Genomic DNA, 17,267 nt, shown 5'->3' on the forward strand with positions numbered 1-17,267 from the left:
TTTATAGGTGAGAAAGTCTTCCTAGCAGTGAATAGAAAGATAACGGGGAAGTAAATAGAGAAGATAAATGGCCTAAAGATTACATAAGTTACTAGGTATAATGGAGGAATAAAGAATGAGATAATGGAGATTGAATGGAGGAGTAGTAATGGTCATTGCTGACCAAGTTAGCCAGTACCAAAAGGCATTCAAGCCTAAATATCATTAATCTCGAAAGGAATAATGCAGCAATGAATAAGGAGTATAACTCACAATAAAATGCCCACCAAGGCTGGTAAAATCAGCCACTATAAACAATGGGAAGGTAACATCTTTGTACTAAAAAATAAGTAAAATATGTTATCTCCTGTATTAAAGTTAGTAAACCAGAATCAATAAAGATGTAAAGAAAAGCAGTATCCAAGTCCACACACTTCACTGTGTGTCCTTAAGCAATTTAATCCCCTTACTGTATTCGAGGTTATGAATTATTTCCACTCAGGATAAAATGAATATAAAGTTAAAGAAGTAGTGGTACCTCAAATTTTGTTAATTTCAGCGAACCTAGAAAGCAGTAACGTAATCACACAAAGACGTAATCACACAAAGATGTAACTTTGTTTGTAAGAAACTACATGCAAAAGAGGGGGAATTTTCAATGTCGAAAACAGAGAGGAGGCCTCTCTATTTATAGACAACAAAGGTTGTGAATAAACCTGTTCATAACAGTCTCATATGTTCAGAACAGACATGATGTCTTTTAGGAAAGAGATGTCTTTTCAAAGCAACAAGTCCTTTCTAAATCTGAGAAATTTAAATTTCGTTTATTAGTTAATTCGCTAATCAGTTAATTTCGCAAAATTAATCAACTCACGAATTAATTAATTAGTTATTTAATCAATAATTTCAAATTAATACTGAATTAATATTCAAAAAAAGGAAATCAATTAATGAGATTAATAAATAAATTTTATCTAAAAAACTATCAATCAATCACATCATTTGCCAAAGCCAAAGCCAAGCGACGACAACGACGGTGCGAGGGGTCACCCTTTATTTAACCCTTTAAGAGTTAAAAGTAAATGTTTCCTTATATAAGGACAAAACATTTCCTTTCTTCTATCAATGAGAGAGAAATGAATTTTCATTTTCTCTTCATTTGGTTCCCTACATTTCCTCATTCTTATTTTCCATTCACACTTCACTTAAACCAACAATCCCCTACATGAATGGGGAATGACTATTGTTTAAAACATATGCATGAAAAACTGTGTGATTCATAAGTAATAATTAATTGCATCTGGATAAGTAGGTTTCCCTTTGAACTTTTCATAGTGAACATATATCGGATATACTCGGGCAATCGGTAGATTTGATATCTTTGAATCGTCGAGCTTTGATGTATACCTAGACAACATAAGTTACACAATTAACCCCTGAACTATTTTTTGTTCTCATTGTTTTATTCATTTTAGCCATGAACACGTCCTGGTTCATAAGTGCATAGAAAATTAGCCTTACCAGATTTTCCTTGAAGCGGCTTACACTTCATACTTACATAGGTGATATCTAAATGTGTCATCCCATAGAAACACTATTTGATATGTCCTGTATCAAACTTAAATATCTTTAAAAGGTCTTAAGGCCTTATCCTTGTTATTGAACATTGTCGCATCATGCCAATGGATCATAAAAATTATTTTGACAATGTTGAACCATCATCAATGACTTTGTTTGATATCCTTGAACCTATATCTTGGGATCTCCATTCTTCTAGGTAGAGTTACCGCCATGATGATTTTTCCTCGGCCATAGTCCAACTGCCTTTGATGGTCTCTCAACTCCCTCTCTAGTTAGGCCTTTTGTAAGTAGATCCGACATATTATCCTTTGACTTTACATAGTCAATTGTGATAATTCCGCTAGAGAGTAGTTGCCTAACGATATTATGTCTTCGTTGTATGTGATGAGACTTACCGTTATACATAATGCTCCCAGCTCTTTCTATTGTAGCTTGACTATCACAATCTATGCATATAGGAGCTATTGGTTTGGGCCAAAATGGGATATCTTCTAAGAAATTCTGGAGTCATTCTACTTCCTTACTAGCCTTATCTAAGGCTCTGAACTCAAACTTCATTGTAGAGCGAGCTATACATGTTTGTTTGGATGATTTCCAAGATATCACTCCTCCATTAGTGGTGAAAATGTATCCACTTGTGGAATCGGTTTCATTTGACCCACTAATCTAATTTGCATCATTATATCCTTCAACAACTATTGGATATTTGTTATAATGCAAAGCAAAGTTTTAAGTGTGTTCTAAATATCTGTCACGACCAGATTCCTCAGGTCATGATGACACCTACTATAACCCACTAGTAGGTAAGCCAACCCGTCAACCCGAAACTTCAAGTAATGCTTTGAGGGCAGAAATTTAACAAGAGTGACGAATTATAAAGATAAGCATAAAGAATAAGCGGAAGTAAATCAAAATATGATATAAAAAACTAAAGATTCCTCCCAGAACCTAGAAGTCATAAGTATAGAGCTACTATAAACTAAAAGACGAGTACAAGTCCTGAAAGTGGATCGAAACTATATATACAACAACTAGCTAGTTTCAAAAGAAAAAAGATGGTCCATCCATACTAAAGGAGACATAAATGATCAAAAAATGCCAAGTGCTTACCCTAGTCTCCGAAGCTGACTGCAACAAGCTCGATCTATCCATGACGGTAGCTGGTGCTGGGTACTACATCACAAAAATAGATGCAGAGTATAGTATGAGTACCAAGATAACAGGTACCTAGTAGGCATCATAGGATGACTAAGCAAAAAAGGTAAAACAATATGAAAAATAGGAATAAGCCTAAATAGGAAACAATATAAGAATCTAAAGTGAAAAGAGTACTATCTATGAGAACTACAACAAACTATACCCAATTGAGCCCCCATATGCCCAGTAGAGACACTCGTGCGTAAGTTAAATAAACATCCGGATGAACCCCTATAAGCCTGTTGAGTACACAGAACAGCTACAATTACCAAGCCTAGGAACCAACAATTTGCAAGGTTAGGAACCAAAGAGCTGTATCATTTACAAACCCAAAATCTCCAAGAGTCAAAGAACAAAGGGTGCCTTACGGGTCGAGGCCAGGACTGGGACTTAGATGCTCGCTTGAATGTCCAACGTGACCAAGGTCGGGATTAGGTAACTAGGTGCTTTCCATAATACATCAGTGCAATTGAGGCCGGGACTAGGTAACCAAATGCTCGCCGTAAAACATCTATATGATCAAGGCCAGTACTGGGTACCCGGATTCTCATCATACTAGCAAGCCGGCAGAGGACGGAGCTGGGTACTCGGATGCTCCTCGATAATTCATAATAGAGGTCGAGACTAGGTACCAGGATGCTCGCAGATAATCTAGAATGGAGGCCGAGACTAGGTACCCAGATGCTCGCAGATAATTTATCCCATGCTACCGAATATTCTCCTTTCCAACTAGACAACAATAGTACCGAAAATCTCCTCCCCAATGTATTAACTGATATGCTGCCAGAACTTAAACCAGAGCCGAAGTCAAATGATCATGAAGTCTAGTATTTCCGCTGCATCCCGAAGTCATGATCATACCGAGTTATGGATGAGGGTGCTATTAAAAGCAAGGGTGTCACCTGGCTAAGGCCAACTACTAAGCACTAGCCCGCTACTCTATTCTACAAGTATCTAAGTCCGCAGGAGCAACTAAAGCAGGTTTACAACCTATACTAAGTCCAACATACTTCACAATATCAGCAACATTCTCATTCAACTCTTCTTATAATGCTAACAAATAACAGTAAGACACACATGCTTCCAAATACCCGAAAAAACCTAATAACAAGTCTTAAGTGTGATTTCTAACACCTAAGATGTACCATTAAGCTACCCAATCCAAATTCTAACTATTTCAACATGCTTTCAAACATTCAAGCTCAATCTAAAGAAAGGAAAATCGTAGACTATTTGTAGGCTAAACACGAGAGCTCCAAATCACAGTGCCAGAGCCTTTCCCTTTTGAGCAATCTCGAAATACTGCCACGCTGTCAAAAATAGAAACACAACATCGATACAGTCTTTTAGACACTAATTTCATAATTTTTGGAGACAGACCAATTTTAGGGTCTAGAATGGAGAATGAGGGACCCGCATCCGAAATTCTGGATTTGAGCCCAAAAATAGGTTTTAAACGTCACTCCAAGCTCACAAATCAACACTATAACAAAATTCATTGTGGGAAACTACGCGGGACGAGCATACAACCAATATTCACAAAATTCAAACTAAAAGATGAAAATGGCAGCTTCTTGATCAGTGAATTATGAAAAAACTAGACCCTCCCAATCCAAAAAAATTACACCATGACATTCCTTGGAAAACCTGCACAATCTAGCCTAAAAATTCACTAAAAACGGAGTTCAAATGATCAAGATACAATCTTCCAAAATTCCACACAATTTCAATTCGAAAATGGCCAAAATAGTAGCTAGATTCTTAATTTTACCTCACACGAAGCCTCCCCACAAGATTCTAAGTTTACCAGAGGATTCCCCACGAAATTCTCTTGAACTTAGACCCTTGAATCGTCAAAATAGGGTTCATATAGACCAAAAAATAAATCCTCAAAATTCTTCAAAAATTAATTTCGAAAAAGGACATTGCAACAACAAGAATTAAGATTTTATCTCAATCGAAACCCTCTCCTTAAGATTCTGAGCTGACGAGTGGATCCCTCATCTTTTGAAGATAGACTTTTGAATTACTGGATTTGGACTTGAAAAGTTCAAGAATGAGGGTTCAAAGTTGAGAGAAAAATCTGAAAAATCTGCACTTTTGCACCAGATTTTTCTGGGTTTTGCATTATTTAAAGTCTCTGAATGGACCTTCGTAATTTGTTTGACATTTCGAAACTAACCACGCTATCCGAATTTTCATCCGAGCGTGTTTTTCAAGAATGTTAACCACAGTCAACCATAGGCTAACTTTCAAACTCAAAAGCGCCAAATGACCCCAAATTTGTATCGATTGCCTCGATGGTCATGCCAACAATGCTACTAGCTTATTTTGGCCATTCCAGATTTGATGGAACCATCAGAATTCAATTTCGAGGTCCTCTTGACCTGAAACTCAAAAAGTCACAACTAAACCAACCTAGACCTTTAAAATACCAAAAATAGGCTTGGGACCTCTAAAATTCAGCACTTCTTCTAGAACAAAAACCATCCCCCGAATCCAACAGAGTCAACTGAATTCTATTTCAAGTATCGGAACTCCAAAAGTTGACCAAAGTCAAACCTTGGCCTAAAATTCCTCAAATTCTCAACTCAAGACTTCAAATCTTGGTTACAATTGCAAAACTGATTCTGTAAACTCTCCTAGGCCAATTTTGACATTCCAGAGCTGCTGGAATCGATCGAATTTCTTTGCAAGACCCGTAGCTCTGGTTGACCCCAAATACCACTTTTGAAAACTTAAAGCTTATGAAAACAGATTTCTGAGGACATGCTTCAGATTAATGTGACTGATAAGGAAGATGCTAAATCTCCATAGAGCAGTGAACAAAACCAGGGTGCAGTAGCTCAGCTTCTGAACAATAAAAGTACTCTATCTTTGAGTAAAAAGAAGAGGGATGCTATTAAAAAGAAATTTGTTCAGGACATGAAATCTGGACAACCAAGTGTGAACTATGTTCTTGTGCCAGAACAAGCAGGCATATATGTGACCCCTCTACAAATTCAAGATACATCTAATGAGAAGTATGCACTTAGAAAAGGAGACATCTCAGAGGATTTAACTGATGAGTACAGGGTCACTCATTCTGAAGATGAGGATGATCCTGACCAAAGGGAGGAAACAAACCAAGAAGATCAAATAAAAGCCTTTAGAACCACTATGGAAGTTTTGTTGCAGAAGGAAAAGCAGCAGGTCAATGAGGAAAATGATCCATCTTCAACAAGTAAGCAAACAAAGAAGAAGAATAAGAAAAGTACCATCACTAGTTCTGATAATGTTGCTTTCAAAAGCAACATCAACACAAGGTCTAAATCCCACAAACTTTGATGATTAGTACAATTTGCTAGAATGCAAGGAGTATTAATACTCAAGGCGCCTTAGACAGACTTCAAAAACTCAAGGATTATCACAACCTATCCATGTTAACAATTCTGGAACCATTTGCAAATCAATCACATCTCAACCACTACAGAAATCAATTGAGAATGGACAGTGCCATCCATAATCCCAATAACAAGATTTGGTTGTTTTGGAATCAGGATGTGGACTGCTCTGTTATAGATCAAGATGAACAGCAGGTTACTTGTGAAATCAAACATGTGGCTAATCCTAATTCCCATATTATTACCTTTGTTTATGCCAAGTGTAAGGATTACATAAGAAGGAGCCTCTGGGATAAGATGCTGCAGTATGCTAACACAAACAAACCATGGTGCACTATTGGAGACTTTAATGTGATCACAAATGTTGAAGAAAAACTAGGAGGGCAACCATACAATATGAACAAAAGTTTTGAGTTCATAAGTGTAATTGAAGCATGTGGTCTCACTGATTTGGGCTTCCATGGGCAGAATATTACATGGTGCAACAACAGGGACATGGAAGCTAGAATATAGAAGAGGTTGGACAGGTCCATGGTGAATGATAGGTGGTTAGAGATAATGCCTATGACTACCATGACTCATCTTGCTTCTACAGGTTCAGACCACTGTCCTCTTTTACTTGAATGCAAGGAGACTCACAATAATCCTATAAAATACTTCAAGTTCCTTAATTGCTGGGTGGAGAATGAGTCCTTTTTGAACACTGTTAGAGCCTGCTGGGAAGAATCTATTGAAGGTAATCCAATGAGAATATTCCATATGAAACTTAAGAGGGTGGCAAACACTCTTAGCACTTGGTCAAGACAATAGTATGGAGACAAATATGAAGCTGTCAAGGATTTTGAACAGAAGGTACAACAAGCAGAAGAGGCTATCATCCAACACAATTCTGAAAGTAATAGGAGCAAGCTTAATCAGGTGAATGCTCAGTACATTAGATATTTGAAGACAGAGCATTCCATCCTTAAGCAAAAAACTCAGCTTAAGTGGTTTAAGGATGGAGATGCCAACTCCAAATATTTTCATGCTATCATCAGAGGAAGGAGGAGAAGATTATTTATTCATAAAATCACTGATGACCAAGAAAACACCATTCAAGGTGATCAAAACATAGCTAATACTGCCTGTGAATACTTTGAGAAGATCTTTACTAGAAAAGAGGATTTGATCAATGAAGATATCCTAAAATGCATACCCAATACCATCACAGCTCAGCAAAACCAAATTCTTAATGCTATGCCTACCAAGGAGGAGTTGAAAGCTGCTGTATTTTCTCTCAGTGATGTGTCTACTGCAGGTCCTGATGGATTTAATGGCAAATTCTTCCATACTTGTTGGGATATTATTAGTGAAGATTTTTTAAACTTAGTAAAGTACTTTTGTTGTGGATATTCTATTCCCAAGTTTATCACACATGCTTGTTTGGTTCTACTCCCAAAAGTAGACCATCCTAATAAACTTTCAGATTTCAGGCCTATATCACTCAGCAACTTCACCAATAAAGTGATTTCTAAAGTCCTTTACCTCAGACTAGCCCTAATTCTCCCTCAGGTAATCTCTGAAAATCAGTCTGGGTTTGTACAGGGAAGAAGCATTTTTGAAAATATTATGTTAGCACAAGAGATCATTCATGGCATCAAAAAACCAAAGATTGGAGACAATGTTGTTATCAAACTAGACATGGCCAAAGCCTATGACAGGGTGTCTTGGTCATTTATATGTCTAGTTATGAGAAGAATGGGTTTTGGAGATGTATTTATTGACATGGTTTAGAGGTTAATGGCTAATAACTGGTACTCAGTTATTGTGAATGGAGGTAGGCATGGTTTCTTTCATTCTACAAGAGGCCTCAAATAGGGAGATCCTTTGTCTCCAGCCCTATTTATTTTAGGTGCTGAGGTGCTGTCAACACTAATCAACAACCTTCATCAACACTATTTGTACACAGGCTTTCACATGGAGAAGAAGGGTCCTTCAATTAATCACCTGAGCTTTGCTGATGATGTAATTATTTTCACTTCAACCTCCAACTTTTCCCTCAAGCTGATCATGAAGACTATGCAGCTATATGAACACACATCAGGACAGCTTATTAACAAAGAAAAGAGTCAATATATGATCCCTCTGAATACTGATCCAGCTATTATTGAAAGGGTAACTTCTATCACTGGTTTCAAATCAACTCATGGCCTTATTACCTATTTAGGATGTCCCTTATATATTGGGGGTCAAAGAATCATTTACTTTACTAGTATGGTCTCCAAAGTGATCTCTAGGATTAGAGGATGGCAGACCAAAATATTGAGCTATGGGGGAAGAGCTACTCTTATTAAGTCAGTGTTGCAATCCCTTCCAATCCACCTGCTGTCAGCTATCACCCCTACAGTCACTACCCTTAAACAAATTACAAGCCTTATGGCAGATTTTTTCTGGGGCTGGGACAAAGAAAAGAGAAAATACCATTGGGCATCTTGGGAGACACTCAACTACCCTGTGGAGGAAGGGGGTATTGGTATGAAAAACATACAAGATGTGTGCTTGGCCTTGCAATACAAACAGTGGTGGACCTTCAGGTCCAAGAAGACACTATGGGGAGAATTCTTAAAGGCTAAGTAATGCCAAAGAGCACATCCAGTGATAAAAAATGGAATACAGGTCAATCTCTTATGTGGAAGCATATGGTGGAAAATAAAATAAATATTGAGCCTCATATAAATTGGCACATCAATTCAGGTACATGCAGCTTTTGGTGGGATGATTGGATGGGTATAGGACCCCTAGCTAATCAAAATAGCTATCTACCAAGGCTCAATAATACTACAGTCTCTGAATACCTCGAGAATGGGGAATAGAATGTGCAGAAAATCAGAAAAGATGCCCCTCCTCAGCTGGTGCAGCAGATACTTAGCACTGATATTATCTACAAACACAACATACCTGATCAAGCTTGCTGGAAACTGAATTCTCATGGTGGCTTCACATGCAAATCTGCTTGGAAACAAATCAGGGAGAAGAAAGTTAGGACCTTAACTGATGGCAGCACTTGGCACACCAATATTCCTTTCAAAGTTTCCTTTCTACTTTGGAGAGCTCTCAGATATAAGCTGCCCACCAATAATAAACTTGTCCAGTTTGGAGTAGCACCAGCAGCATGCTCTTGTTGCTACAGACCTGGATTGGATGATATAGAGCACATATTTGCTTCAGGAGATTTTGCCAAGCATATTTGGCAACAATTCTCCAGTTCCTGGGGGATCCTGCATGATACCATGTTCCTAAGATGCATCCTGATGAAGTGGTGGACTTCCAAGCCCAATAATGATGTCCATAAGCTCATGTTGCAGGCCACTTCTATCTTTGTTTGTTGGCATATATGGAAGAATAGATGTGCAAACAAGTATGGAGGAAAGAAATCTAGTGTTACTAGAGTTAAATTCTCCATAGGTAAGGATCTATACATGCTGATAAACAATGCTTACCCCTACATTAAGTGGCCAGAGAGCTGGAAGGAGCTAGTTACTATGGTAGAACAATGCCAGCATGATATGAGAGTGATCAAAGTGGTGTGGATCAGGCCTCCACCTTCCATAGTAAAGTTGAATACTGATGGAAGTGCACTAGACAACCCTGGGAAAATTGGAGCAGGGGGAATATTAAGAGACCACAATGGGAACTTAATATATGCTTTTGCAACTCCATTAGGACAGGGTACTAACAACCAAGCAGAGGTGCAGGCAGCAATTATTGGCATCAAATGGTGCCTCCAACATGGCTACAATAGAGTGATATTGGAAGTTGATTCAGAATTATTGACCAAGTGGCTGAAACAAGATATCAAACCACCTTAGAGCATTTACAAATATGTTGCAAATTTGCAGTCTTTGGTCCAGCTCCTGGAATTCTTCTAGTGCATACACATATTCAGAGAAACAAATCACCCTGCAGATACCTTATCTAAATGCAGCCACATATTCAATCAGACACAATAATTCTACAACTTACAGAAGTTTCCAAAAGAAACCAAGGGTTACTTCAAGATGGACAAGCTAGGACTGGCAAGTTTCAGAAGGAAAAGCCTAAAAAGGATCAAACAACCTCCTTGATTAATATATCTTCAGTCAGATTGTGTAATAGTTTTCTATATGTATTTTGCAATGTACTGTTTCTTAGTCAATATAGCTATGTCATATTGTAAAGGGAGAGTCTCCCTAGTTTGTTGCTTTCATAGAATAATCAACATACCACTAGAGGTAAAGAATAGAGTAGAGGTCTTCTCCTTTCTTCTTATTCTTGGATGTGCAGGTAGGTGCAGACATACAATAGACCATCCAGCAATTGGAGGCCCATTCATGGTTGCAACACACATGCAGCATCCCACAACAAGATCACCAACAACCAACACCCTACAACACCTTGATGAATCACACAACACCAACAATAACCCACAGGAATCTGTAGAACACCATCAACCAATGGAGTGCAAGCCTACTATTTGTTTTGTTGATTGTTTCTTGTTTGATTGTTTTTGTGCAGGTGTAAAAAATCCACCAACTTCCAACAGTCAGCACTCACTATGGTTGTTTCTCAACAATGCAACTACAGCAGATGAGGAAACCAAACAACCCCTGCTGGAGCAACTGTTGGAACCAACAAGAGCTCACTACTCTTGGACCTCCCTTTTGTGTTTGCTTGTTTGTTTATGCAGGTTGCTGGAGCATTAGAAGCTGCAAACTCTAACAAGCTGCAGTTGCACAAGCCATGTACTATAGCAGCAGCAGCTGACCTGGAAGATCTTCAACCATTTCCAGCACACAACAACAACAACCCTAAATCCCTTGCAGATACCAGAGCAACAACAGTAGTACTTGTTTGTGGTCCAACTGATTCTTCAGGTCACACAGAAGCTCCATATGCATCAACCATTCAACAGCATCAGCAACAACACAAGCCAAAAGCAATACACAATTCAGCAACAGTCAGCAAAATCTCAACAATATGCATCATGCAACATCAAACTGATCCCACATGTTATAGTATTATAGCATATGTAGCAACTACAGACCTCAAGAAGTCACAACCCAAACGGATAGCTGGAGACGTTAGTCGAGCGACCTTGAAAAAGTTAGCCGACTGAAGACTCATCAAATGAAATACATCCATATGTCACCAAATATGCAACACCATGCACTGACATTGCATGAAGCACTCGCATCTCATGGACAAGCTCGGTATGAAAAAGATTAAGAAGGCGAAGATGAAATGAACGATCTCGATCCATGGAAATTGGAAGTTTCATATACTTGTTCTTCAATTTAGCTATGTTTTAATGTAGCTTAGTTGAATAGGACTAGTGTAGGTTTTCTTCTTGTATTGACATGGAAGGGGAGAGTCTCCCTCATTTATGTTTTTCTTAGTTTTATTGTATCGAGAGGAGTCCTCTCATAGGTTTATCGCCTTCCATCTACCAATGGAGATGAGCTGGTCGATCTTAGTAGGTCGGCTGATTTATGAACCATCTTAAGTTCGGAGGTAAGGTTTATGTCCCCCTCCGTGTATTTTTATTATTTTTATTATTTTTATTTATGTTAAGGCTTGGGGGTGCTGCTCAACCCCTGACTGTGCACGAGAGGTGGGAGCCTCGTGTAGGGTCTGTTCTCCCCCCCCCCCCAAAAAAAAAAGCTTATGAAAACTCAAAATTTCCAAAACTTAACTTTTCATAGGATTTTTTAAAAACCAACACCCGATACCAATCAGAAATGACTCGGGGCAACTAAAGGGAAGGGTAAAATAGTCATTTTATACAATTTCAAAAATAACCTTCAGGTTCATTACGATATCATCCGCATATAAGCAAACAATGACAACTTTGTTTGGAGTGTCTTTAATGTAAACACATTTATCACACTCATTAATCTTAAATCCATTTGCCAACATGGTTTGGTCAAACTTTGCATTCCATTATTTGGGTGCTTGTTTTAGTCCATATAGTGACTTAACAAGTTTGCACACTTTTCTTTCTTTCCCAGGAACCACAAAACCCTCGGGTTGTTCCATGTAAATTTCTTCCTCCAATTCTCTATTTAAGAAAATTGTTTTTACATCCATTTGATGGATTTCAAGGTCATACGCCACAACTAGTGCAATTAACATCGGAATTGATGTAATCCTAGTTACAGGTGAGTATGTATCAAAATAATCAAGGCCTTCTTTCTTTCTAAAACCTTTGACGAAAAGTCTTGCCTTGTATTTGTCAATACTTCCATCAGCTTTCATTTTTCTTATGAAAATCTATTTTGAACCTAAAGATTTGTTTTCCGGAGGAAGATCAACCAATTCCCAAGTATGGTTTCTCAAGATAGAATCAATCTCACTATTGACAGCCTTTTTCCAAAAGGATGAGTCCGCAGCAGACATAGCTTCTTTGAATATTTGAGGCTTATGTTCAAGAAGAAATGTTACAAAATCAAATCCAAAAGAAGTAGATGTTGGTTGACGTTTACTACACCTTGGAATTTCTTTATTAGATATATTCTCCTTTGATTCTTCTCAAGGTAGTTTAGACCCTACACTAGACAATTCAAGTTTAGTTTTATACGGGTAGATATGTTCAAAGCACTCAACGTTATTTGATTCAATTACCATATTGTCATGAATATTCAGATGTTTGGACTTAAGAACCAAAAATCGATATACTTTACTGTTTGTAGCATATCCAATGAAAACACAGTCTATAGTCTTAGATACTATTGTGACCCTCTTAGATTTAGGAACTTGGACTTGGCTAAACACCCCCACACTTTAAAATATTTCAAGTTTGATTTTCTTCCTTTTCATTTCTCATATGAAATAGATTGTCCTTTGTTGTGGGAAACTCTATTTAAGTATTCGATTTGCTATAAGGATGGCTTCCCCCCACAAGTTTTGTGGTAATCCTAAACTTATAAGTAAGACATTAATTATTTTCTTTAAAGTTCATATTTTCCTTTCTATGATTCCATTAGATTTAGGTGAGTAAGGGGCAGTAGTTTGATGGATGATTCCATCTTCCAAACATATTTCTGCAAAAGGAGATTCATACTCTCTACCTCTATCACTTCTTATCATTTTTATCTTTTTATCCAACTGATTTTCAACTTTAGTTTTGCATTGTCTAAATGTTTCTATTGCTTCATCCTTACTATTCAACAAATAGACATAACATTATCTATTACAATCGTCAATAAAAGTTATAAAACACTTTTTTCCACCACGAGTTGGTGTTGACTTCTTATCACAAATGTCTGTGTGAACCAATTCTAAGGGACTAGAATGTCTTTTAATAGATTTATAAGGATGCTTACCATATTTAGATTCAACACACACTTGACATTTTGATTTATTGCACTCAAAGTTAGGCAATACACTTAAGTTGATCAGTTTTCACAAGGTTTTATAATTGAGATGTCCTTAGCATGAACACCATAAATTATTTGACTCAAATTAGTACGAAGAAGCTTGAACTTTATTATTATCAACAACCATTACATTCAGTTTGAAAAGGCCCTCAGTGAGGTAGTCTTTTCCTAAATACATTTCATTCTTACTAACTACTACTTTGTCTGAAACCTGAACGCACCTGCATCCATTTTTTATTAGAAGACCAACAGAAACCAAGTTCTTTCTCATATATGGAACATGACAAACTTCGTTCAGCGTCACCACCTTGCCGAATGTTATTTTCAAGAATACTCTAACATATCCTTCAACCTTTACGTTGTAAAATTTTCCATATAGATAGTCTCATCAGGTGCAACAGGGGAGTAAGTAGCGAATGTTTCTCAAACCGCACAAACATGCGACGTGGCTCCCGAATCAAGCCACCGTTCTTTGGGATTTCCTATTAGGTTGAATTCGGTCAGCATTGCACATAAGTTGTCAACATCCCCATTTGTATCAACCATGTTGACTTGATATTTCTTTTTTCCTTCTTGGGAGCATGACATTCCACAGTCTTATGTCCAGCTTTTCCATAGGTGTGATATTCTCCCTTGAACTTCTTTTTACTAGGATAGTTGTTCGGTCCAAACAGTTTTCTTCCTCTTTTTTGGTTTGGTTGGACCAGCCTCAACAATATTTGCTCCCATAATTGTTGAGTTTCCTCTAGCCTTTTTCTAGCCAGCCTTGTTGTCTTCCTCGATCCTTAAATGAACAATCAAGTCTTCAAGAGTCATTTCCTTTTGCTTGTGCTTCAAATAATTTTGAAGTCTTTCCATAAAGGAGGCAATTTCTCAATCAATCCTGCTGATCATACCTACAATGGATAATTTAAAATTAATAACACATTCAATAATTTTAACAATCAAACTATTGAATTTGACCATACCTTCTACCAGGAGATCATGAATAATGACTTGTAGTTCTTGAATTTGGGACATGACTTTCTTGCTTCAAAAATTTTTGCAGCCACAAACTTCTTCAAGCCTGCATCTTCAGTTTTGTATTTATTCTCAAGAGCATACCAGAGTTCTTTAGAGATTTTACAAATACTGAAGACGTTATATAAGCCATCTTCCAATCCATTGAGTATGTAGTTCTTTCAAAGGAAATTAGAATCCTTCCATGCCTCAGTCATAATAAAATTTGCATTTTCAGGAGTTCCTTTCTCTACCACAGGAACATCTTCATTGATAAAACGTTATAGAATGAGAGTAGTCAGATAGAAGAGCATCTGCAATTGCCACCGTTTGAAGTCAAATACCAGTGAACTTTCCAGGGTTTTCTGTAGTATCCATTGCTGTAAAAACTGGTATTCGACTAGATGAAGACATTGTGTTTGCTTCAAAACCGGATTCATTTGTATCTCCCATTCTGTTTAACAAAACAAGAGGAGTATTAAACAAAAGAATGACCAAATAGGATATTTTATTCAACTTGGTGAAGTTTTTATATTCTTCGAACCGAAAAAAACAAAAACTTAATTAACTTGATGAAGATTTTATTTTTTCGAACCAAGTTAATCACTGGAGTAGAAAGTCTTTCAATTTTAGTCTCCAACCCTCAACCAAAAATAGTATGAAATAGAAATATACAATTTGTTTCTAGTTTAACGATGAATTTTTATATTCTTCCAATCGTTAACCAAATGAATCTTGAATACTGATGAAGTTCTTATATTCTTCAAATCAATATTAGATTCACACAGAGTAGAAAACCAGAAATGTTTTAATCTCTAGAAACCTCAAATAGAAGAAAAAAATATTAAATTCCTTAAGCTTGTTATCTCCTGTATTAAAGTTAGTAAACCAGAAATAATAAAGATGTAAAGAAAAGCATATCCGAGTCCACAAAATTCACTGTGTGTCCTTAAGAAATTTAACCAACTCACTATACCCGATGTTATGAATTATTTCCTCCTAGGATAAAACAGATATAACATTATAGAAGTAGTGTTACCTCAAACTTCAATAATTTTAGCGAACTCAAAAAGCAGCAACGTAATCACACAAAGAAGCAACTTTGTTTGTAAGAAAATATATGCAAAAGAGAGAGAAATGTCGAAAACTGAGAGGAGTCGTCTCTATTTATAGCCAACAAAGGTTGTGAAACAAAAAAGACGCAAAATAGGGTTATAAATAATTTGAAGTTTTGAACATATGCAATAAATCTCTGAAGACAAATATAGATTTTCGACTGAAGCTACTACATTCGGCCAAACCCGTAAGATATACATTGACTCCGCACGAGCATAAAATTTGTCCAAGTGTACACATAATTGTCAAGACACCACGGTTCATATGAAGGAAATAAAAACGAAAAGGAAAATATCAGATTTCAGTTGAGCAACTCTTGCAGTGAATACACACACTTATTCGCAATTTTGTTAACATCGGATTCTACACAAAATTGGATGACATGATTTGCTCATACTTAATTTTTATTTTAATTTTCCCAAGAGTATGATAAAGATCTGTTTGTTGTCTATCTGGTTTGTTATGAATAAAAGAAATTAAAAAATCAAGGGCAATATATCCCTCGTCGGCTGACACAAAGGAAAACAAGTATTAAGATGGGTATAAAAAACAGGAAGGAGTAACAAGAAACATAATTTAACAAAAAACTGAACCTGCATTAGAATTCAGCTATTCAAGATACTCAATTGAAAACATCCTATGTGACATTTTATCGATCATCTATCAGCATATATTTCCTCAGAATCACAAAGAAACCATAGTGAAATCATATCTTAAATTAATCGAACAAGAAAGTGTACAGGACCTTTAATTAAATTGTTTTTATTTGAAAAAAATGTTTGATTTTCGATCATAAAGATATTTGAAGGTCTGAGTGGTGAAGAAGAGGGAAGAAGCAGAGAGCAATATTTTAAAGGGAGTACCAAATTGATAAAACACGAATAAATACAAAATCTGTCCCAATATAAAAGGGAAGCACATATTAGTTGAAGAACTCACGCAGCCATGCAGTGAGCACAAAGCTAACTATTCTTTCGCCTTTTACTAAAGAATACCGTGTGCGCATTGCAATTAGTTGCATATGCCAATTTTTGGAGGGGTTCTCTCTCTTTGAGTACCCCAACAATTCTAGTTTCAATCTTTTTTTATACTTGTACTTTGAATTTTGAATTGGGTATGGTTTATTGTATTTGGTTCTTATAGACGGAATTATTTGATACTTATATTGGTGAGAGGTAGCAAGGTACTTCATAAAATTAGTCGAAGTTTATAAAATTAGTAGAATTGCACACATATTGGCTAAGACACCACAATTATATGAAGAAAAAAATGATTTAAAAAACAACATTATGATGTGTTCAGAATTCAGGAAAAATGTTTTTCTTTGTACGGAACACACCCTATAATTTGAGCAACTTTTGCAGTAAGCACACATTTTTGTTAACATCAGGGTTCAATAACACCTTTTATCCCAGTACAACAAACTGAAGCCAAATCAACGAGAAAGTTCACAGGACAGCTTAAGTCCTTTATATTTAAAAAACATGTTGATATTCGATCGTATAGATATTTGAAGGACCGGTGAAGAAAGAGAAGAGACCAAATACTAAAAAACGAGTGAATCCAGTACCACAGCGATAAACAAAGAGAAAATACAAACTTTGTTACTATATAAGAT

The 17,267-nt window shown here is 36.7% G+C and overlaps 1 non-coding gene across 1 annotated transcript; it reads left to right on the top strand.

Moving 5' to 3' along the window:
- The first annotated feature begins 16,590 nt into the window (after window positions 1-16,590).
- LOC129901916 (U5 spliceosomal RNA) lies at window positions 16,591-16,708 on the top strand. Its single transcript, XR_008770000.1, has one exon. It is a non-coding gene; the product is annotated as a U5 spliceosomal RNA (small nuclear RNA).
- The last annotated feature ends 559 nt before the right edge of the window (window positions 16,709-17,267 follow it).

This window comes from Solanum dulcamara, chromosome 8 (genome assembly GCF_947179165.1).
Source record: "Solanum dulcamara chromosome 8, daSolDulc1.2, whole genome shotgun sequence".
Lineage (NCBI taxonomy): Eukaryota > Viridiplantae > Streptophyta > Magnoliopsida > Solanales > Solanaceae > Solanum > Solanum dulcamara.